Source organism: Cricetulus griseus, chromosome 3 (genome assembly GCF_003668045.3).
Source record: "Cricetulus griseus strain 17A/GY chromosome 3, alternate assembly CriGri-PICRH-1.0, whole genome shotgun sequence".
Lineage (NCBI taxonomy): Eukaryota > Metazoa > Chordata > Mammalia > Rodentia > Cricetidae > Cricetulus > Cricetulus griseus.
In genome coordinates, this window is record NC_048596.1 from 222,391,590 (window position 1) to 222,416,327 (window position 24,738).

Below are 24,738 nucleotides of genomic sequence, written 5' to 3' on the forward strand. Positions count from 1 at the left end.
TTTAAGGTTGTAACAAACTTTGAGTTGATTTTAATTTGAAAATAGTGTGAGGGTCTAATTTCACTTTTCTTCATGTGGACAAAAATTTTTATTTGTGTGCATGTATGTGAGCGTAGTGTGAGTGTGAAGGTCAGAGGACAAGCTCAGGTGTTGGCCCTTGCCTTCTACCTTTACATAGGATCTCTTGGTACTCACTGCTATGAAGCCAGGTTAGGTGGCCTGTCACCTTGAGGATTCTATCTCTCCTCCCGTCTTGTCCAGTGGAACACTTGGATTACAGATGTATACTACAACAACTGGCTTGATGTTGGGTCTAGGTCCTCATGCTTCTGTGGCAAATGATTTGCTATCGAGCCACCTCCCCAGCTTGCTTAAACCATTCTTAATGATGCTGTTGGAAGAAATGTTCTGCATGTCTGTCAGGTGCACTTGGTCTGATCCATGGTTCTAGTCTCTTTTAGCTGTGCCTGGTTGTCCGTGGTTGACAGAGGACCATGATTGTGTTGTAGTTTCCTTTCCTTCAGATCTCTAAACAGCTGCTTCATTATTCAGGGGCTAAGATGTTGGACACATGACTTTGTCTCTCCCCCTTTTATTGAAAATGGGTTATTTCCTCATACAATATAGCCTCATTACAGTTTCTCTACCTCTACCCTTCCCAGTTCCTCCTTATCCTGCCCCCCCATCTGAATCCACTCCCTTTCTCTTAGAAAAGAGATTACAACAAAACACAACAAAATGAAATACACATCTAAGTCTTTATATGTGTGTGTGTGAGAGAGAGAGTATGTATGAGATGTGTATGTATGTATATTTTTGTCTTAGATGTTGTTGGTTGGGTAAAAAGGAGATTTTTCTTCTCTCCTCTGAGGTTCAGTAATTGGGTCTACTAAGTAAAGCCACACCATGCAAATTCATAGGAGAAAAACTTTACAGATGTGTTACATGCATGGAGCATCACAGGAGGAACAAACAAATTCCCCCTTGGGGTTCATATTTTAGTCTCATCTCTTATGGTAAGAGCTAACTGCCTTAATTTTCACCCCCTTGGGATAATGGTGTGCCTTCTGGAGGCTGGGTCTTTTCATACATAAAGCGAAGCTAGAGAATGCCCATGGGTGTTTTTCAAATGCTTTTAGCCTGGAGACACCAGTATGCCAAACTAGTTTATTTGTGAGTTTGGTGGGTTATCCTGTTCTTTACCTGCCTTTATAATTTTACGTACAAACATCAGTCCTTAATGTATGCATGATCTCTGCATGCTTACTGGCACACTGGTATGATTTTAAATAAGCTACGTGTCCTCTTTCTTCAGCTTTGTTTTGTTTTTTGAGATAGCTTTTCTTAGAGTAGCCTTGCCTGTCCTGGAACTTGCTCTGTAGACCAGGTTGGCTTCAAACTCACAGAGATCTACTTGCTTCTGACTCCCAAGTGCTGGGATTAAAGGTGTGCACCACCACCACCACCACCACCTTGCTTTTTTAAGAGAATATTTTGTAATTAATTTTTTCATACAATATATTTTGTTGATATGTTATGCCTTTCCCTAGAACCTCCCAAATCCTTTTCACTTTCCTACCCACGTAATTTTGTTCTTTATCTTTCAAAACAAGCAGAACCAAAAAACAATCCCCACAAAAATGAAAATCAAAACAAGCAAGTAAAAGACCAGTAAGACAAAAATATTCCAAAACAAAACAAAATGAAGCTAAAAGTCTACAAAAATACCATTGTTTGTTTTCTGTTGGCCAACTCATCCTGATTATGGAGCCTGCCCTGGAGTGTGGCTGATACTCTATTAAAGAGAATTGATTTTCCTGTTGCCAGCAGGTATCAATTGCAATAGTTTCATGATTAGGGGCAATAGTTTCATGATTAGGGGTAGGTAGGACTATTTCCTCCTCTCAGAGCTGGGACCCAGTCTGGCTTGAACTTATGTAGGCCCTGTGCATCCTGCCACAGACTCTGTGAGTTCATATGTGTATCAGCCCTATTGTGTCTGGAAGACACTGTTTCTTTAGAGTCATCCATTAGCTCAGGCTCTTGCAATCTTTCCACATCCTCTTCTACCTAGATACTTAAGGGGAGAGGTTTGATGGAGAATCCCATTTAGGATGGAGTGCTCCAAAGTCTCCCTCTGTGCACATAGCCCAGTTGTGGGTATCTCTGTAAATTACCATCTACTGCAAGAAGAAGCTTCTCTGACAAGGGCTGAGTGAGGCTCAGATCCATGTCTCAGCCCATTGTAGCCATTGGACATCCCTGGTAGAAAATGTTTCTGCAAGACCAGCAGATGACACAGAGGAATGGAGATGGGAATGATGAGAGGGAAAAGAGATAGGGGGACCCTGGGTCTGCACCAAGAAGCAAGTCTCCAGGGGATGGAAACCGGGTGGGAGGAGGGGCTCCTGCAGGCAGGCTGCAGCAGGACTAAGAAGGGGATTTGGAGAGACTGGGATGAAAGTCTGCTTCTTTAACGATGAGCTAATTGTATTATCGAAGATGCTCTTGCTGGCAAGTAGTGAGATCTGGGATCAGCTAATTTAGAACAATGGGGAGTGAACCATCACAGGAGAAAAGAAAACAACAGTTCCAGCTGTTCCAGGTTTAGGAGAATCAGGCCTTGAGACACAATTGACTGATGTCCCACTTGGCTTAATGTTCCCTTTGGCATTTTATCTTCAAGCTAGCTTTCCTCATGGTTGCAAAAGGGCTGTAGCAGTTCCAGGCCTCGACTCCACACTCAGCAAGACCTGAGGAAGAAAGACATTCTCTTTTCTTTGTGGTTTTGTGAAGAGCAACAAGTGAAAACTCCCCTTGAACAACCTGTCTTTTCATAAACTGTGGCCTTTCTAAAAATCTGTTATTGGTCAGAAATGTCACTTCTCTGACCCCAAAGAACCGTCTTGGTTTTCTTAAACCAGTAAGGACCCATCTGCAAAGATAGTCCATTTGTAAATAACAGCCTTAAGAGGGTGGAACTGAATTTGGGATCAGTCACCAACATATTAAGCCCCATGGGACTATTTGATGGTAGATGACATAAAGCTTAAGTTAACGATTTAGCTTACATAACCCTTCAACAGTACTGAAGACTTGGTAAGTGTTGTGTAAGTGGGTTTGCTGTTATTAGCTATTATTTTTTATTATGAGTAAAAGATGGGTGTGGTGAGTCTCAGTAATCAATACTAAGGAGGCATTGCAGCTAGGGCTACCTGATTGGACACAAGAGCAAGAAAGATAGATGTTAAGGGCAAACAAAGGAGAAAATCCAGCTGGTACTCGGTAATCAGAGAGGGAGGATGGAGTGAACATCTGGCCTGTGTTTCGGCATCCTACTTACATGAGTGGTACTCAGATCAGCCTCCCAAATAGACAGGAAATGGGACTGCCTAGTGAAATCCAAGGGAATGGATCTTGCCTAGCAAGCTTAAGTTTCCAGGTATGTTAAAAGAAAGGTTGTGACCTGTCTCAGTTGGTAAAGTAAGATTGCCTTGAGAGCACAAGGACTGGAACTGGATCCCCATAACTTATGCAAAAAATCTGAGCAAGGTTGCATGCACCTGTAATCCCAGCCCTGGAAGAAGTGGAGACAAGTGGCTGCCTGGCCGGCCTGCCTAGCTAGCCTACAGGGCAAGTTCCAGGCTTATTAAAAGACCCAGTCCCAGAAAAACCCAAGTTGGGGGCAGTGACACTTGAGGAGTGACATCTGAAGTTGTCCTCTGGCTTCCATAAACACGTGTGTGTACCTGCATCCACAGAAAGGAAAGAAAGGATGACTACCCAGTGGCCTCTGCTTTTTCTCAGCTATTTTCATCCACTAGATAAAAGTGGTGGCTGGTTGCAGGGGTGGTTTCTAAAGCATCCAAAGTCTTTTAATCAAATACAAAGTTTGGAGTCTCTGACTTCGGGCTAGGGAAGAAGTGTGTGTGGGGGGGTGATAGCATGCTGTAGATAGGTGCACTTGTTTCCATATGTCTTCATGCAAAGTACTCACGTAACACTTGTCAGAAACCACGCAAGGGCAGCAGCAGTCCCAGCCATAAAAGGAAAAGATGAAGGTTGGCTTTTTAAAAGCTTTTAGCTTCAACTAAAAATAACCTTCCCAGTCTGTGTCTGATACTCAGGAAAAACTGTATACTGTAAATCCTGAATGAATTTTGAGTTTTTTCCCTCACCATCTGACTCTTGAAGTGAGTCCCTGTTGTAGCTGATGATTATATATTAGATTTCTTCTGGCCACTTCATGTTGCATCTTAAAATCTAACAGTAGTATTCAGAGTAGCATTCAGGTCCTCGAAAGAAAAGAGGGAAATGCAGTTCTAAGCATAAAGCCATTTCATAGGAATGTATCAGCCAAAGAGACTTCTGGGGATTCTCTATTTCTATGTGCTTTTTAAAAAAGATCTGCTCTAATGGGAGGCTGCATATTTGAGGGTGGAATTTGTTATATCAAATCCTCCCAGTTGGGGAAAACCAAAGAAGGAATGGAGAAATAGTGATGCTCTCACCCTGGCAGCAAAAACAGCACCTTCTGTTTTCATTCTTCTTGGCTTACTTTCTCTTTCCTTTTAAAGATCTATTGTATGTGTGCATGCAGGAGGCTATGGAGGCCAGAAGAGGGTATCAGATACCCTGAAATTGGAGTTCCAAGAAGTTGGAAACCACCTACCACCTGATGTGGGAGCTGGGAACTGAACTTGGGTCCTTTACAAGAGCAGCAAGTACTCTTAACCTCTGAGCCAGCTCTTGGGGCCTTCTGGCGTGTGTGTGTGTGTGTGTGTGTGTGTGTGAGAGAGTGTGTGGTTGTCTCTCAAGTTTGACTTTGCATCTTCTCAGAGTGATGTTCTATTATTTATAACCATCCTTATAAAAACTCAATGTGTACCAATCTCTCTGTTTGGTACTTGGCATACACACATCTAAATACTGATCTCTTTATCTGAGGTTTAGATTACCTCCCACTCCTATCCTTTGGGGAAAGGTTCAAAGGGGATTTCCTGACATTTCCAGAGTTTTCTTTGAAGTTCAGATTGCAGCAGGCTATTTGAAAGCTTCATGAAGCAGCTGATTACTGCAAACCTGAATCAGCAGGGGAGAATTGTGGTGGGTGGAAAGTGCCTATTTCATCTTAGTACTTAAGCACGGGTGTCCTTTCTGATCCCTGCAGGCAGGCCTAAGCTCTGTTGACTTTCTCTTCCTTGCAAAACCTTCCTTTGGAAACCAATCTTAACAGATCTCACTGTCCCCACTTATCCAGGCTGAAGACACATAGCGATAGGATCCATTTGTACTGTGGTCAATGACCCCAGGGAATGAGGCGCAGAAAAAAATGCAATCAAAAGTGTTCATGCAAAATCCTTTTAAGATGCATGATGACCATTTCTATAAATACTTGGGCAACATTACACTGTGGCTAGAATACAGTAAGACTAATGGAGTTGTTTTCTTGTTCACTTTATGACTATTTGGATCCCATTTTTATTTGGTTTTAGAGAAAATGACTAACTGGTCTTGGGCAATCAGCTGGTCCACCTGCCTTTTCCTTCCCTTACACAGACTTGGGAAGAACCTATCTGATATCAGAAATGGTACCTTAAGATGTGAGATCTTCTCAGAACCCCTGTGGCATGCATGCTATTAACATTCTCACCTCATAGATTAGGAAATTGAGGCGTGGCATGGGTTGAACAGCTTGTCCACACCCCTAAGATCAGACTGAATCTGGATTGGTGTCTGAAGATCTGAGTTGATGCTTGAAGCAGTTGTGTATAGAGAGCTATTTCTGGATGCAGGTGCTCTGTAAGCATCTCCAAGGATGCACAGTTTGCTAAGGGAATCTTTGCAGGCATCTTGCCCATTGCTAGGGACATCTATTCTACCTTGCCTCCTTTCTCACCCACTGTAAAAAATATTACACATTAAGAATCCCAGCCCAGGCTGCAAAGGAAGAAAAGTCCAAGGTTACTATGATGCCCTTGTATTTACAGAGCTCTTTATGATCTCTGGACTCTACCATCTATTATCTTGTTTGGCTGGCCATGACCCTGTCTACAAGAATGGTGGAACACTCGGTAATTAGTATCGGGTCAACTCTAAGTCAGGCACTGTGCTGAGAAATAAGGTGTATTCCAACCATTTAAAGATTTACTTTGTGTTTTTGCATGTACCATGGTAACTGTGTGAAGGTCAGAAGGACACTTAAGTTTCACTAGTTGATTCTCTCCTGCCACTGTGGCTTTTTGGGATTGAGCTCAGGTTGCCAGGTTTGTGCAGCAAGCATTTTTACCAGTCTAGCCATTTTGCCTGCCCATATTCCTACTTTAATGTTTTATGAAATAATGGAGGGTAGGAGATGAGGAATGCCTTTCTCTAACCCACTGATGAAGACAGCTGCAGTGATCTGGTGGTTATGATTCCTGTCTAAGATTTAATTCTTTCCCTTACTTAGGAACATTGGCTGATTTTGTTCACAAGACCCTGACCTTTCTTAAGTCACCCTTTCTCGTCAGCTCTCTCTCTCTCTCTCTCTCTAGATCATTCTTTCTTGTTGGGTTAATTGTACCCCTGGAATCCAGGCCTGGCCAGTTAGAATTTCTCATACTCCCTGGCCATGGCAAGTAGAGTTGTAAAGAGACCTGACTCAGGCCAGTGAGTCTTTGCTATAACTGAGGCAAAGAGGAACTCTGGTCTCATGGGGGTTGCTCTAGGCAAAAGAAATAGCAATTCTATTTTAGCATACAGTGTAACCTTAGATGACCCACATTCTTATCTTGGAGGTGGAGAAGAGCCTCTCATGAGCATGAGATCTCTCTCTGTATCTCTCTCTAGTCTAACCCCACTCCATTTCCATCTGAGGGAACAAAATCAAACATCCATGGTATGGAGTAGCCACTGGGGCAAACAATTGGGCTCTGTGTACCACCTTCCCATGTGGGATTGGAAGAGATCTTTTAACTTTCATTGGAACCATATTCCTGTTCTATAAACATGTTGGAAAGAATTGATGTTACCTGCCTTAGCAACCATTTAGTATATTTTGAAAGGTATCAGTGATGAGCTATAAAAGGTTTCTTTGGTTTTGTTTTTGTGTATGTGTGTTGTTTTTAACTATGGGGTTGTGTTTGGTGGTTTGGCAAAAATGCAAGACAGTTGATCTCAAGTCCCTGAAGCATGAATTGGGACGATTGCATCTAGGATGTGGTTACAAACACATAAATGTGAGAACTCACTTTGAACTTGCCAACTCCTTACATCCTACGGCAGTCTGTCCTATTATAATGGTGAGAAGTTAGGAGGTAACTTATCTTTGCCTTGGGAAAGTACATTGTTTTGAGAGTGTGTTAGTCACTTTTCCCGTTTCTAGGACAAAATACCTGACATAGCTTAAGGGGATGAATTAATTACTTTGGTTTATGGTTTTAGAGAGTTCAGTCCAGACTCACTTGACCCTAACCCTATGACAGCCCTGAGAACATATGGCCAAGAATATTTTTTAACTCCATGGAGGACAGAAAGCAGAGGACATAATTGGAAGAAGCCAGGGTCAAGGTATCTTCATGGACTTCCCCATCACTGTATGGCCTTCTTCCTTCAATTGGTCCCACATACTAAAGTTTCCAGAGCTTCATTGCTAGCAGATGGAGAGCCCAAGAGGGACATTTCGTATTAAATCTAACAGACAGGAATCTAAGTTGCATTCCATTAGAATCCCAGTATTTGGCAAGTAGAGACAAAAGGATCAGGAGTTCAAGGCCAATGTCAGCTGAGGCCAGACTGGGCTATGTATGACACTGTCTCAAATGAGCAAACAAACAGGAAATGTGAGAATGAAGAGGAAAGTATTGGTAGGAGGGAATGAGGGAATTTGAACAGGGAAAGATGCCATAGATCTGACCAGTATTTACTTGACACAAGTTAGAGTCATCAGAGGAAGGAGCCTCAGATCCCATTGTAAGGCATTTTCTCAGTTAATGGTCAAGGGTGGGGGGAGTGTCCAGCCTATGGTGGGTGGTGTCATCGCTGGGCTGTTGGTCCTGGGTTCTATAAGAAGGTGGGCTGAGCAAACCATGGGAAGCAAGCCAGTATGCAGTCCCCATCTAGGGCCTATGCATCATCTCCTGCTTCCAGATCCTACCCTCTTTGAGTTCCTGACTTCTTTCAGTGATGAACAGCAATGCTGAAGTGTAGGCCAAATAAACCCTTTTCTCCCCAACTTGCTCTTTGGTCATAGTGTTTCATAGCAGCAATGGGAACCCTAACTAAGAAACTCTCTAGATGATATACCATCAAAACATTTCCAGCTAGAGTTGGATATAATCTTAATCTAGCTTGTAACCAGTTTTGTAAGTTTTGGTGAACACATGCACTGCACCTTGGTGAAATGTGATTTCTTTGTAGTGTTAGATACCTTGTCCTTGTCTGTAAATAAGGTCACATGCTACATAACGATACTGTGGTCCATGAAGGACCTCAGGTATGATGTTATACGCCATATAGCCTGACGTATAGGCGTATAACGTCTACATATAGTTTGTAGAGAAGGCTAGCTCCTATAGCCTGAGTAAGCTTTCTCTATAATGTTGAAGCCACAATGAAATTTTTTAACTGCATTTCTCAGAATGTATCATCTTTAGTTAAACAATGTGAGAAATAATTATTTTTTGAAGTAAGAGTTATCCTGATTCATTCATTTATACAGTTACTCATTTAGTCTTTATGAGGACCTACTTTCTGACAGATAATATTCTAGAAACTGAAAAGGGAACATTGGGACAAACCCAACTCATATTCCAGCTGGTTGCACTTTATATATTTGTGGCAGTTCATTTTTTGGTGACACAGAATGCTCAATGAGATCCATACAAGCTTGTATGATTTTTGGTTTTATCTCATTCTGGCACACTCATTTGTTCTAATTTAAATTTTGTCATGCTGGGGTTGAACCCAGAACCTCATGCTTCACCTCAGGCCATGTCCCCAGCCTGTACTTTTTCCCTTTATGCAGCACTTTGCAGAAGCTGCCCAGGACACTTCTGTTTTATGTTCTCTGGCCATAATATCATGGCCACCTGGCTCAAGGAAGGTCTTTATTCTTGGCAGCCATGTTGTTACATGCTCTCTTAGGATTGCCCTGAGAAACAGAGGAATCCTTATTCCTTACTCAGGAATCTCAGGCAGCAGGTTAGCCTTTTTAGTTATTTAGCTAAGATCCATTCACATGCTAAATGTTTCCAACAAGAGCAAGGACTTAGGCTTTTTAGTTATTCAGCTAAGCAGTATTCCTTGGGAGCTAAGTTCTATTCACATATTAGATGCTTCCCAACTATCTGTATAGTTTCAGAGCAGGAATATCAGGCCTGGGCTTTGGTTTGGTGGTAGAGCACTTGCCTCACATGCATGATGCCCTAGATTCAATCCCCAGCACTGCCAGAGGAAATCAGAAAGAGCAAGCACTTACATTTTTACTCCTTTTGGGCTTCACATGGTGACCAGTTGGTTGATCAGTGTTCTAGGAACTTAAGACATCAGACCCAGGGGCCAAGAAGGACAAAATACCTGCCTGACAATGATACTCACTACTGTGGTAAAGACATATTGCTCTAGAAGTCTTGAGAGTAGGAGAAGATTTTGTGGAATTGAACATAGCTACTGGCAGCAGAGACTGAAGATAAATCAATTTGTCTACAGACTGCTGAATTACTCTTTCTATTATTTTCTTTATCCTTTTGGAGCACAATTTAACTGTAAAGTCTTCAGTATAGGTTTTGCTACTGTTAAATTTAAACAAGGAATCCAGAAGACTAACTCTGAACCTCTGTAAGATGAGGAATTTGAATCACATTTTGCCTATCAGTGAAATAAGTGGCAGGCCTTCTTGCATTTTTCTTATTATGACTCTTGGCATATGGATATATTAAGATGGACACAAAGCAAACATTCAAACCCATAGAGAAATTTCTTTTAAAATAATTATTTAATCCCAGCACTCAAGAGATGGAGGCAGGCAGATCTCCATGAGTTCCAGGTAAGCGGGGATTACATAGTGAGACCCAGTCTCAAAACAAACAACCCCTAATTCTTTGGCTTGTATGTAGATTTTACAATTTGTTAAAGGTGAAACCCCCTTTTATACTAATAAGATGGTTGTACTTGCTGGATGCAGAGAATTTTCAGGGTTGATCAATATTTTGATTTTATAATCATCAATTCTGAGAATAACACTATATAAAATGTGTAGTACAAAATAGCAGAAGTATGTTTGGGGCCATTTCAGAAACCACTGGGAATTTTTTCCTAATCCTGAGCCAAAATTCAGTTAACAGTTTTTGTTTATGAAACTCAAGTAGCAGCTTTTAAACTTAAACATCCTAAAGTAATACAAACTACAGATAAACCACTTTGATGATGACATACTAAGGAATAACTACAGGAAAACATTAGTCTTTATTTCCCAGAATCAAGCTATTGTGCTTGTATAAGAACAGAAAAATTTGTACATTAAAAACACTAAGTTAAATTATGCCTGAAACTGTACAGTAGACTCAGAGCTGAGCCAAGGTGCTTTAGCAGTGTTCATTCGTGTTGTGACAGCATGCATAGTGCCACAGCAAAGTCAAACAGGACAACATGGGCCAGTACTTGGAGTCACTGCGTTTTCAGAAGCCTCTTGCCAAAGTTTTCACATTTCCCTCATTCGGTTATGTGGCAACATATATGTTCATGATCCATAGTTAAGATTTAAGCTTAACATAACTCCTAAGGAAACCCAACTGAATGCTAGATCTAGATATGAATCCTAACCATGCTATTATCTTGCCACACATAAGCAAAAATGCAGCATGGAGGGAAAGGACCAAACCAAGTGTTTCAGGTGAGAGAAGTCACTGTCTTGGTGACATGAGATGGTGGTTTTTTTTTTCCCTCCTGCTCAGCTTTATCTTGAGGTCTCCAATGGAAGCACACTCCCAAGAATCTGGGCAGGGCTTTCTTGAGAGATGAGGCCCACCCATGATTTGAAAGCTTTCGGAAGCTTTGTATCAGTGTAGGTGGTGAGAAGAATTTGGTATGGGTCCTTTGAACCCTGCTGGAAGGGTCATGGTTCTCTGGTTTCTAAGAGACCAAACCTCCAGGTTCAATGTCATGAAAAGGCTGGTTGTCATCAGTTGGTGGCCCTTTGTGCTTAACATGCTTAGTCTATGCTTAACGCTGTACTTCTGCCTCACCAACTGTCAATTTGCTGCTCTAAATCAGGTGCACCGGGTGGATTATAAAATGGGTTTATCATCAGCTGGCTTAGGAGCATGCTCCCAGTCATTTATCATACTGGTATTCTTCACTGGAGTTCTGGAAACAGCCCCAGTGGTCTGAACTCCAGGTTCTCAGTGGGTTGTATTTTTAATAGGCCCTCCTGTGAAAATCACAGGTATGCTGTATGGTCAAATGCAGTATCTGTCAGAAAAGCATAGGAGTGACAGAGAGTACTTAAAATTGTATTGGTTAGAAAAACCATTATAATTCAAATGAATTGGAAATTTTATTATTTGCATCACAATTTTTTTTTTGTTTTAGATAACTGTACTGCCTAGTTTTATGTCAACTTGACACAAGCTAGAGCCATGTGGAAAGAGGGAACCTCAACTGAGAAAATGTCTCCACCATCCTAGTTTATGGGTGAGCCAATGGTACATTTTCTTGAAGGATATGTGAGGGCCCAACTTACCACTGGCAGTGCTACCCCTGGGCTGGTGGTCCTGGGCATTAGAAGAAAGCAGGCTGAGCAAGCCAGTAAGCAGTGTTCTTCCGCTTTGCATCAGTTCCTGCCTCAACTGCCCTAGATGACAAACTACAAGCCGTAAACTGAAACAAACTCTTTCCTTCCCTAACTGCTTTTGGTCCTGGTGTTTTATCAGTGCAATTTAAACTCTGATAAGACAAAATAACTATACAATGAGTGTTAGCATTATTTCAGGAATTCTATGCAGTTTACAAAATACATCAATAATATGCTCATATAATGACTTAAAGTTTACTAAACTTGAACTCCTGATTCTCTTTCTACCACCTTCCAAGTGCTAAGATTATAGGCATGTGCCGCTTATAAAGACAGAACATAATCATTTAACTATTATAGAGACCTTTGGGGAACTCTGGATGCTAACAATGAGGTAAACATTAATTTAGAGTTTGATTAGGGGAAGTTGTCAAAATGCTGAATGCTTTTAGACATCTGACTAAAATAGGATCATGGGCCACTGTGAGAAGATACTTAATCTGAGTGATAAAGTTCATAGGCAAATACATTTAACTATGTAGTTGTAGAAAAAAGTTAGGTCTTTATTAGTGAGGGCTCAGTTTCCCTAAGAAATAAAAGACCTAGTAATTACTATGGCTAATTATTTCAATGAGAGAACCTGTTAACTTCATTGAAAGTCTTATGGACAGAAGGCAAGAGAGAGAGGAGCAAAGAGCTCCCCTTTCATTTTATTTATCGTTTAGCATATTCCTTACAACAAAAACAGAAAGTGAATCTGGCTGCACTCAAAGGCAAGGCTCTATGAGGTTAAGAGACTGGGCAGTCATGCAACTAGTCATGCAACTAGGTCGAGGTCTTGGGTTCAGATACATCAGATGTTGCATCTAACTTTTTTTTAAAACAAAACCCACCCTCATTACTTTTGACTAGAGGACCTTCGTAACCCCCAAGACAGCTTCTATGGACAACTCCTTCTTCACCCAGATTTCACTGGTGCAACATGTAAGCTCTTCCACTGTATAATCTTTAGAGTAACTCTCATAGGGCCATGAAACTGACATCCTTCCAGATCCTTCCATTATAGTCTCCTGCAGCAGCCATCTCCACATGGCATTTCCCAATGATAAAGTCACATTCCCAGGGGAAAAGGTAAATTTGGCATAGAGGGAAAAGACCCATTTTAACTATCCTTTTCCTAGATACCTTTTCTTTTTAGGGATTGCTGTGTGTGGGTGTGGGAAGGCAGATTTTACTCCATAGTTGAAATAGTCTGATGTACTTAGAGCTATTTTCTAAACTATCCACTGTCAGCTTTCTGTGCTTTGTCAAGAAAATCAGCCTGTCACAAGACATTCAGATCTGCTATTAACACAGGAGTCAAGTTAGAAATGGGAAAGGCCCTGGAGTAGGCATTCTGTCCATCCATCTGGCCAGCTGTGCTTCCTCCAAAGTCCTCTACCTCCCCCTGCCCATGAATACATACGTAACAATCTTAGGCCTAGGAAAATTGTAGAACTAGTCAAGAAATTATCATTTCTAGTAAATACTTGGCTATAAAAAGGATTTAAAAAAAATGAGGATCTTGCTATGTAGCTGAGGCTGGCTTGGAACTCACAGTACTTCAGCCACTCTAGAGCCGGAATTAAGGTGTGCATCAGCAGGCTTGGGTGGTTTGTTTTTTCCTTGAAAGGATTTCATCACTGTTTAAGATGCTATGATGACTTTATCAGAATCATGGTGCCATTTTTCTACTTGGTCCTCTTGGGAGTGAGGCTGACCTTCTCAGAGTATCTACTTTATTCATACAGGTCAGCTGACACCTAGGCAAACTCAACCCACCCCTACCAATTATTTAATACAGTACCTTGTGAAACACAGGGCTTTCTTTTCATGCAGCTTCAAGTTGGATTTAAGTTGGAAGTGCAGGAGCAAGGATTTACCTAACTCAAAAGAGGGATCTCTTTTCTACCAGAGTGCAGGTTGTAGATATGTTCAAGGAATAGGGAGTGAAGTTGGAAGTTTCTGCTTGGGAGCCTTTTTATTTTTGTGTACTATAAGAATCAGGTCATCTTGCAAGACTGAAGAAAGATGGCAGTAGAAGCAGGGTGTGGTAAAGGGAAGACACCACTGTTCTAAGGAACGGGAAAAATAATTGATTTGAGATAAGCAAAGGGATGGCTGGGAAGAGGTAACATCAGAAACAGAGTGTAGAGTGGCAGGACAGCAGACAGATCTCAAGCTAGATGTGGCCTGGGGTATTGGCAGGACAAGAAGATAGAGCAGTTGAAAACACATCATTGATTAATTCTTGGAACAAACAAAATAAAAGACATGTTGGCTGAATACAGAAGTAGGTGAAGACATGGAAACTTCTGGAGAAAAAACTATCAGGACACTAGAATAATCAGAGGTTATGCAGCAATGCAAGTGATCTGGAAAGTTGGAATACTGAAGAGCTTTATGTTCAAATGCTATGCTGGGTGCTTTTCACATATCAGCTCAGATAACTCTTAGATACTGTTGAGACTCAAAATTTAGGGGCAACCAAGGACACCTGGTCATGGTTTCCCAGCTAGTCCATGACAGAGCTTGGATTTTGTACCCAAGTGTTCTGGCATCAAAGCCCCAGCTCTTCATTCTACACCACACTGCCTCCAGGAGGCCATGGGCAAAATGGATGAAATGTTTAATTGCCTATAGCTGCTCCATCTTCCACAGTACTGGTATTATCCAAAGAAAGGACCTAAAGCAAGATGTGGATGAAGGTAAGATTTCTGGGTACACCATCCATATAGTTGCTATGTCAGGGTCAGCAGACTTGGAAGAAAAATGTGGGGCCTAATAAGAACATTCACAAGTGTGGGCTGCTAATCAGAAGGCCAGTACATGACAAAATGAAGAGATGTAGCTTGTCATGCAACCAGATGCACTAGGTCTGAAAGCTCAAGATTATGTGGGTGGAGGAGGAATTAAGTTAAAATGCTATTGCTGGAGAACGAAACTGTTAATTCTTCTTCCAAGCCCTGAATCCTGATGGGTTGAAAAGCTTTGTTTTTGGAAAAGAGCCAGGCATATCTCAAGGAGGTAGATGGAAGGGGCATTCTCCACACAGAGTTGAAGATATTTGGAGACTCCCTTTGTATACTGCAGAGTTCTAGGGCTTTGGGGAGACTTAGTAAAAGTATAAGAAAGTAAGAGAAGGTTCTGGAGACATGACTCAGAGGTGAAGAGAACTGGCTGCTCTTCCAGAGGTCCTGAGTTAAATTCCCAGCAACCACATGGTGGCTCACAACCATGTATAATGAGATCAACTGCCCTCTACTGGCCTGCAGGCAGGACACTGTATACATAATAAATGAAAGTAAATCTTAAAAAAAAAAAAAGATGTAAGAGAATATTTGAATGGGGGGGAAGGAAAAGGATGGGAAGCAGAAGGAGCCAACAGGTGAATAGTGACCAAAGATGATGAACCTGGAACCCTGGAGGCAAAGTTGCAAGGATATAAGAAAAATACGAAATCCAATGGGACAAAAGTGGTTTTCCATTTGGATGATGAAAATAAACATGTTCTCCTTCAGCATGGCAGCTGCCTATCAAATGGGTACCATGCTCTGTCCCCATCACATTGGCTTTTTAACAATTTTCTTTACACTGGAACTCTTCCAGAGTCTGATGAAACTATGGATCCCTTTTCAGGATAATTATAGATTATTTGATGGCTAGTTTTAATGTCAACTTGAAACATCTAAGTCACCTGAGAAGAGGGAACCTCAATTGAGAAAATGCCTCCTAAGACTTTGTGAGCATTCTAGTGTGTCCATAAAATACATTAAATGCATCTTTTTTTTTTTTTTTTTTTTTTTAGATAGTGTTTCTCTGTTTTACAGCTCTGGGTGTCCTAGAACTCTTGCTTTGTAGACTAGGCTGGCCTCAAACTCACTGAGATCTGCCTGTTTCTGCCTCCCAAGTTCTGGGGTTAAAGTTGTGGGCCGCTGCTACCACCACCATCTGACTGGCTATTAAATGCATCTTTAACTTAAGAGTTTAATTGGGATGTAATCTGTACTTAGTTACCATGCATCTCTACATTGAGGTCACAATTCTATTCGAACAGCAAATAAAAGACTGAGAAAAAAAGCTTTAAATTCAAGAACTCTGAGTTTGCCAGAGAAGGTCACAGTCCAAACGATTGCATCCCCAGTTAGAGAAAGAAATGAGCTGGATGCAAGATTCATAATTCATTAGAGCACAGATGTCCACAGAAGCCAACACTAGGTCAGAAGACAGCACTCTGGTTGGAAAAATGCCATGGATTCAGAATGCACAAGTCTAAGAGACAAAAATTCCAGGGGCCAGTACAGGGCACTTTCCCACTAGTGATTTTGCCTTTAGGTCCTCATAGTGAATACTGAAATAAAGATCACTGTGTTTCTGACACAGGAAATTAAAAAATTAAAAGGGTATCATTTTATGTTCTTACAGGTATACACTGTATATTGAACATATCCCCTCTTGTCTTCCTGGAAAGTGTGTGTGTGTGTGCATGTGGAGTCCAGAAGAGGGGGGTGTCTGGTCCCCCGGACTTGGAGTTACAGGCAGTTGTGAGCTGCTCAACATGTGTGCTTAGAACCAAACCTGGGTCCTCTGGAAGAGAAGCAAGAATTCGTAACCACTCAGCCCCAAAGGCAACATTTTGAAAGAGACCAGAATGTTTCAGTCAGGAGAAACTATGTAACCAGAGCCTAGCCAACCTAGGAGAAAGGAAAAGCCCACTGGGCTATCAATATTCCAAATGTTCCACATAACATACCTAATTGTATCTCACTTAAGCCATCCTGGCCCATCTAAGGGGAAGGGGACACTAAGAAATATGTGAGTAGGTCACAAGCTCTCATAAAGTGTCACCTGACCCACTGAAGTCATCACTAAGGTCGATGTAGTGCCAGACTTCCTTTTACTTATGCAAGCCTTTCAACAAAAACCTGCCTAGCATAACAAAAGTTAAAAAAAAATACAGTTTGAAAAGGTCAACATACATCACAATGGGAATCTGATATGGCAGGAATGTTGGCTTTAGAATGGGAATTTTTAATCACCATAATGAATATGTTTTAGTGGAAAATCAGATGATATGTAAGAATAGATGAATAGTGTAGACAGACGGGTAGAAACATTAAAGAATCTGAAATAAATTGTAGAGACCAAGGCAGGTAAAGTGTGTTCCCAGGATGAGGTAGGAGTGCTGTAAGCTCCAGGCCAGCCAGAGTCATAGAATGAAACCTGTCTCTAAAGAAAGAGATGAAGACCACTAATGGAAATAAAGGATGTCTTTTATGGGCTATTGGTAGACTGGTCATAAGTAAGGAAAGCAGAAAATAGATGCTTCCAAAACTGAAAAGCAAAGAGAAATGAGACTGGAGGTGGCAGAAGCAGCACACTCCCCATGAACTACAAGATGTGTAATGTAAGCAAGGGGACACCAGAAGGAATACACAGAATATTAGAAGCAATTACTGCAGAGAATTTCCCAAGTTAACCACCGAGTCACAGATGCAGGAAGTGTGGGCAGCATCAGTGTGCCAAAACACCATGCCTGGGCATATTATATACAAATTGTAGAAAATCACATACACTATCTTAAAGCTAGCCAGACTTTCTCTCTCTCCCACAAAAGAACATCACCTTATCAATACAGGCACAAGGAAGAAGAGGGTAGGGTGAAATGCTTAAGAGATGAGAGAAACAAGTAAGAATTCTCTACCTTGTGGAATTAGCCTTCAAAAATGAAGGAGAAATGAGATTCCTCAGAATATGTAGGGAAGAAACTTGTAACTTGATGAAGAAAGGACACATATCAGAGGAGTAAGCCGAGGTAAAATAAAAGCTTTGGTCCTATTCTTAATGTATTCAGTTTTATGTGCATACACATACACACATGTATGATATGTGCAGTGAAATAATAATGGCAATTATACAAGAGATGGGCCTGAGGATTATTTTGTTCTGATGGCCTCCTACCTGTGAACTTAAAATTGACATGTCAAGATAGAAAATGAAATCATATGACCAGCTCAGATTAAGCTCACAAAAAGTATGAAATAAAGGACAAAATAGGACAAAGAATGGAAGAACATAGGACTTGACCTGTTGGTAGATGTCTTTAATCCCAGTCCTTGTGTCTTAGAGATTCTACTGCTGTGAAGGGACACCATGACCATGGCAGCTCTTACAAAGGAAAACATTTAGTTGGGGCTGGCTTACAGTTGTTTAGAGGTTTAGTTCATTGCTATCATAGCAGAAAACATGGTGACATGCAGGCAGACATGCTGCTAGAGAGGTAGCTGAGAGTTCCAATTGGAATCCGTAGGCAGAGAGAGAGCCACTGGGCCTGAGTTGAGCTTCTGAAACTTCAAAGCCCACTCCCAATGACACACTTCCTCCAACAACGCCATGCCTCTGAATCCCTGTCAAGCAGCACCACTCCCTAATGACCAAACATTCAAATACTTGAGCCTATGAGAGCAGCCCCCAAATATTCCAATAAATAGGTAAATGGACTTAGGAAGTTATTAAAATACATATGGCCAATCAATGTATGAAAATTCTCAGTGTCCTTAGCCATCAAAAAATTATTGTAAATCAAAATTAGATCTTATCCCAGTCAGACTGAATGATGACCACCAAGAAATCAAGGAATCAACAACAAATGTTCACAAGGATGTGGGAGTACTGTGTGATAGGGAAGAACCTTTACACATTGCTAGTAAAAATATATAGGAATGTCATGGCTACACCAGTTTATATCTGAAGGAACTCGGGCACACAGATGTACATCCTATTTATTGTAGCAGTTCCCCACAGCAGGCAAGTTTTGGAATTAGCTGATGGGTACCATCAAAAGATGAATAAAGAAAATGATATTTACACACACACACACACACACACACACACACACACACACACACGGTATTATTCAGTCATTGCATCATTTTCAGGAACATGATCATCACATTAAGTAAATTAATCCAGGCTCAGAACCACAAACAGCATGTTTAATCTCATATGTGGGATCTATCCTTTAAAAAGATAAGACTGAAAAATTCAAGGGAGCAAGAACAGGACCAATGTGACAGAATAAAAGGACACAGTATTAGGTTAAAATGAAACCCATTATTTTGCATCACAATATACCCTAAAATAATAAAGGGCTAGCTGCTGCAACAAGAAAGGGAAGTAATGTGGCTCTGTCGAGCAATGGATAGCACACTGGACTTCTAAGAAAAGGAAATAAAAGATATGCAGATATGTGATTCATGAAAGAAACAGTTGATAAGCTGGACTTCTTTAAAATTAAAATAAGTTATTTGCAAAAATGTCAAGAAAACAAGATGAGCCACAAACTGGGAGGAAATACTTGTGGCCCACATAATCTGGAAGACACAACCCTTGAAACATTAATAAGAAAATAACCTGATTTTAAAATAGAGGATCTGAAAATACAACTTACCAAGAAAACATACCAGCGACAAATAAGCCTATATAAAGATGGTCAACGTCATAAGCAGCTGGTGAAGGGACTGAGCAACACAAACTAAATCACTGTTGATGTGAATGCAAAATGGTACAACTGCTTTTACAGCTGTTTAATTATAAAAATAAACATACTCTTGCCAGGTGATCTGGCAACATGCTCCTTGATATCTAATAAGTTGAGAACTTATGCACACATAAAAGATGCATTTGGGTACATACAGGGAATTCATAACTGTTAAAACCTGAGCCATCCTATTTAACATTCTAGAAAAGACCAAAGGTTTTTAGGTTTCCAGGATTATTAGTGGGGTAGAGGAATGAATAGATAGAGTGTGGAGGATTTTCAGGTCAGAAAAAATATGCAGCAGATCCTCAGTGACAGGTTTAGCCATCCCTAAACATCTGCCAAAACTCACACAACATCCAAAATCAAGAGTGAACCTAAACACAAACTATGGATGTTGGGTGATGGTGTGTCGGTGGATGCCTATGGTGGGGGACCGTGTGCATCCATGCAGACAAGGCATATATTAGAATTGTCTCACTTTTTCTGTTCAGTTTTGCTATGAACCCAAAACTTCTTTAGAAAAATAAACTTAACTGATATTTTAAAAAATATAGTAGCTCAATAACATAGCCTCTGAAAACTGTCTACAAATCTCTTGGGCAGTAAGGATTACAGATTAAGGATTCTGCCCAGAGAAAACACAGGATTTAACTCTTAAGAGTGTGGATTTTTATGCCTCTCCTAGTTGGGTTCATTATGGTTCTGTTACAAGAAATGGTAGGTTATCCTAGGAATTTTAAGCAGAAAATAGAAAAGTTCAGTCTTAGAAAACTGTTAGAGGGACAGGAGGAGGAAATAACTCTCTGAATGCTACTGACACATTCTACTAAGGAAGCCATTGCCTCTGCCAAAAAGTGGCTGCTGGGAGACCAAACACTGCTGCATGGAGGAGCAACAGCTGACTTATTTGTACTGGCCTGGTTGTCTTTTAAATCTAACCTTTTAAATTTAACCACTGCAAGGAAATCTGGAAAGGACAGTTTAGCCTCCAGCCTCTGTTAAAGAGGCAATGAACCTAGGCAGAGACTGAGTCACATTCCACAATGGTTATCATACATTTCTCACAGTTAGAAGCCACTACAATTCTTTATTTCTGCATTGATGGGCAGACAGCCCTCGCTACAGGCTGTATACTTAGCAGAGCTTTGAATCCATCTGTGCTCATTTCCAATGAGTAACCTAAGCCAGACCCATCTTCCACAAGTCCTGTTACTGAGGCATGCATCATCCTCAAGGCCCCTCTCTGCCTTGCTTTGTTCTCCAGACACGTTTTCAGAATGGGTTTCCCTCCCTCAGAACTATTGCTATCTCAAGAAATACGAGCCCACTTAGTGAATGTTGTAATCCCAGAACTGCAAGGTGGAGGCAGGAGGATTCAGAATTCAAGGTTACAAACCAAAGTCCAGACTAGCCTGGCTTATATGCGACACTGGCTTAAAAGAAGAACAAAACTAGCAAAACCTCAGTCAGGATAGAGGATTCTTTGTCATGGGAGGCTGCTCTGCATTTCAGAAGGTAAACAGCATCTCAGTTCTCTACCTTCTGATGACAGGAATATCATCTCCAAGACATGATACACAATCTCTGGGCACTGTCAAATGTCCCCTGGGGAAAGGATCTACCAAACTGAGATCCATTGCTCTAGCACATAGGATACGCTGACCAATAGCAACCATCCTCTTCTATGACGGTCGTCAAATACACAAGAAGGTCTTCTGTTGCACACCCGAACACACCACCCCATCCCCAAGTACCATATTAACCTCCTCTGACTAATGCAGAGAACCACTAACAGAGAACTCGAGTGCCAGTCATCGGAGGAGAGCATTTCTCAGAGTTCACAATATTCCTTAACAGAAATTAGGTAACACTTCCCCTAAAAACACTCTGTGATTGGACTCATTACTCTGTTAAATGCCTATATCAGTTAAATGTCTGAGAGACACGTAACATTCCTGATTGACTTCTGATCCAATAAAAGTAGATGACCTCTTATCACCAAATAGAAGAGAAACTGTAAAATGTTACACCATTCCAGGCAAACCTTCTAATTTCCTTCCCTGAGCTGCTTTCTAGAAAAATTAGAGATCTATGTGGTAAAAATGGATTGGCTGAAGTTGAGTGTAGTGCGACATATTCTACTTCTGCTACAGTGGGAACCTGGGAAAATCTGAAATGATCTATTATTATATTTGTTCAAGAGCTGTCACTTCACTCTGCAAGGTAACTATTAATAATGTCATTTCCCACATTCTTCTTGCGAACTTGCTTTCCAATGTTCATTCATCTGGCCACAGGAATTTCAGAGTTGAGAACATAGCTCAGTTGGTAGAATGTTTATGTAGCATGTTGAAGCCCAGGGTTCCATTCCTAGCCCTGGGCATTGTGACATATGTTCAATGTGCAAGAACTGGAGAGGTAGAGGTATGAAGATCAGAAGCTCAAAGGTCATCTTCAGTTACATAGAGAGCTTGAGACTTGGTCTGGGCTACCTGGAATGGAATCTGAGACCCCGATTCCATTTTTTTCCACTGTCCACTTCAAAACAGAAACCTCTTTCTCATTGTACCCCAAGAATGCTACATATCCTCACAGTCACTTCAATTTCCTCATTTCTAATTTTTAATTCATGTGTATGTATGGGTGTCTGTGAATATGTGTGTGTGTGTGTGTGTGTGTGTGTGTGTGTGTGTGTGTGTGTGTCCAAGGAAGGTAGAAGAGGGTGTCAGATCCCCTGAAGATGTAGTTTCTGGTGGTTGTGTGCTGCCATGAGGGTCTTGGGAACTGCACCTGGAGCAGCAAGTGTCCTTAACAACAGAGCCATAGCACCTGACCCTTAGTTTGCTTTCATGGCATTTTACAATTTTGAAAGGCCTGTCCTTTATGGTACCACATATAACATTCCTCATTCTACTAGACTGGCATTACTGCATTCATTTAAATATAAGAAGCATGACCAAAAAGTTAGGGATCCTTCAGGACACAATAGTGTTTGTTAGGTTATTTTATATGGACTTCACCTTAAGTCAATTTGGACCCTGATGGACCACTGAAGAAGGCATATAAACTGGCTCTAGGGAGCCACTCAGGGTGAAGGTGGTCACTCTGGGGACCAATAACATGTGGCTGAGAGTAACAAAAAAATCTGTGGTAGAGAGGGGGCAGAATAGGCTCTGTCCCCAGGGGCCTTAGCTGGTGTCTCTGTTTGAGTGTTGTCACCCATCAATATCAGGACTTGGGCTTCACTGGGAGTGTTACAGGATTCCCCACAGCCCCTCAGAGACAGCAGCTCTTGACTCTTTAAGGTCATTTTCACCTTAAGGAAAAGTCAGAGGCAGGTTGTCAAGAGCACAGGTGCCAACACATCAGGGACAAAAGTTAAATTCAGCAGAAAGCCAAATCTGCCATTGTCCTTCAGGATCATCTTCCTGCCAGATGATCCTGGGCTTTGATCTTCACCTCTAGGATTGGCAGAGCTCTACTGCCCTGGGGTCACAAGTACTCTCTCATGTCCTACAGTGGATGTCTGCTTGTCCTTTCACTGTGGATTCTGAAAGCCTATGTGTGTCTTCCATGGAACAAGATCCTCTTGTCCCTCAGAATGATTCACCCCACCATGTCACAATTGCTAAGGAATGGTGTAAGGAGAACAGAAGACCTGGGCAGCTCACATCTTACTTCAACAGAGGCCTCTGCCAAACCCTATCTTAGCAGGGTCTCACAGTCAAGCTGATGCATTAGTCACCTTGGGTGAAGGTGACAACTTAGATGCTGGCATTAAATAGTCATCTCTATAGAAAGTGATAGAAAGGAGGCTACTGAGATCATGGCTTTAATAGCCAAGTTCAGCTCTGTCAAGGGACAAGATGGCTGGCTCACTAGTGATGAATTGGTTTGTGTTCATTTCATCATTTCATGTGATGTCTAATCTTGGTTGTTGACTTGAATACCTGGGAAGAGGGACACCAGTCTGGGCGTGTCTGTAGGGAATTTTCTTCACAGTTGATTGATGCCAAACCTACTTTGGATGGTACCAGCCCTAGGAAGGTGAGCCTGGGCTATGTAAGAAAGGTAACAAGCCACTAAGCAGCATCCCTCCCCAGTCTCTGGTTTCCTGCCCTGACTTCCCTCAATGGTGGCCTGTAACCTGTAAGCCCAATAAACCTTGCTACTCCAAACTGCATTCGGTTGTGGTATTTATCACAGCAAAAGAAAGCAAACTGGAATCACACTCTGATGCTCTGATGTATACATTAAGATGTAAAGAACTACAATTCAGAAAAGGCTGGGAAGGACTTAACAGAAAACTATTAAGAAAGAGCACCTCATGCTTGCTTCTTCCTGTCTCATATTCCTTATGGTGATCTCTCCTATGCCTGGGCCCTTGTGGGCTTTCCCTTTCCACAGCTTTGGATGGATTTCTGAGCTCTGAGAGATCAGAACTTGTGTTTGTTATCAAGAGTTCCATGTGCTGCCATCTGACTAGCTTTCCATCTCCTCAGCCATAGCTGTCACCAGTACCTTCTCAAAACCTGAAGTTTTGTTTGGACTATGTTGCTATGCCATCTACTTGGCTGAGTATTAACACACTGAAACCCTCACTGCACACACCTGCATTTCTTGACATCTCCCATAGGCCCTAACATGCCTCCAGGTTAGAAGAAAGATGAGTTGCTTATGACTTGGCAATGTTCATCTCTTAGAGACCTAGGGAGGGCCTCTGAGTCTTTTTTCTGTTGTAGTTACTTTAATGGATTGGACCCTGAAGTCTGAGATGGATAAAACCTACACGTCTTGTTAGTGCTTTTGAAATGTAGATCGAATTTCACTTGAGATTGAAAAAAAGTTTTTGCTCCAGATGATTTTAACAGGCCCTTGGGTACTATGTGGTTCAAGTTGGCCTCAACAGGTTCCACGTGTCCATTAGAAAATGAGATGCAATCCCTTCCAAGAGATTTTGAATCTCCCTGGAGTGTTTTTGAAACAAATAGTGTGTATTAGAGAATTCATTCCTAAGCTCCCAAGTTATTGTTCTTTATTTGTGTGCATGTTATAATCGTTTGTGGAGAGATCCTTTCTGAGTCAAAAGTAGGCCTTTTTTTTTGGCATCTTGTAGTGTGAAAGACCCAGTTTCTCTTAAGCAGTCACATTTTTTAAAATGGAAAAAGACTGAGGTATGAGTGCAAGCCATGGCATGGCATCAATCGATTTCAATAACATAGGTAGGACCCATGCCATGATGACAGAGGTACATATCTGTGGACTCATCTCTCACAGGTCAGAAATACAATACTGAGTCTGGACTGAACATGGGCAGGTTCTTTTATGTTTATGATTCCCTAAACAACACCACTATTTACATAGCACTTACACTGTACCATTG

The 24,738-nt window shown here is 41.4% G+C and overlaps 1 protein-coding gene and 1 long non-coding RNA gene across 5 annotated transcripts in view; one reads left to right on the forward strand and one right to left on the reverse strand.

Annotated features, from left to right (window-relative positions):
* The window catches only part of Ccdc3 (coiled-coil domain containing 3), a 93,997-nt gene that overhangs the window by 44,822 nt on the left and 24,437 nt on the right, over positions 1 to 24,738 (forward strand). The gene's annotated exons all lie outside the window — the stretch shown is intronic.
* The window catches only part of LOC118238602, a 73,330-nt gene that overhangs the window by 14,080 nt on the left and 34,512 nt on the right, over positions 1 to 24,738 (reverse strand). For 2 of the 4 annotated variants that reach the window (XR_004769340.1, XR_004769339.1), the window contains exon 2: positions 196 to 2,753. The exons of 1 other annotated variant lie outside the window; for it this stretch is intronic. This is a non-coding gene — a long non-coding RNA (uncharacterized LOC118238602). Of the gene's footprint in view, positions 1 to 195; positions 2,754 to 4,178; positions 4,700 to 24,738 lie in introns of those variants that run through there. One more of the 4 variants, XR_004769341.1, reaches the window with a different exon arrangement.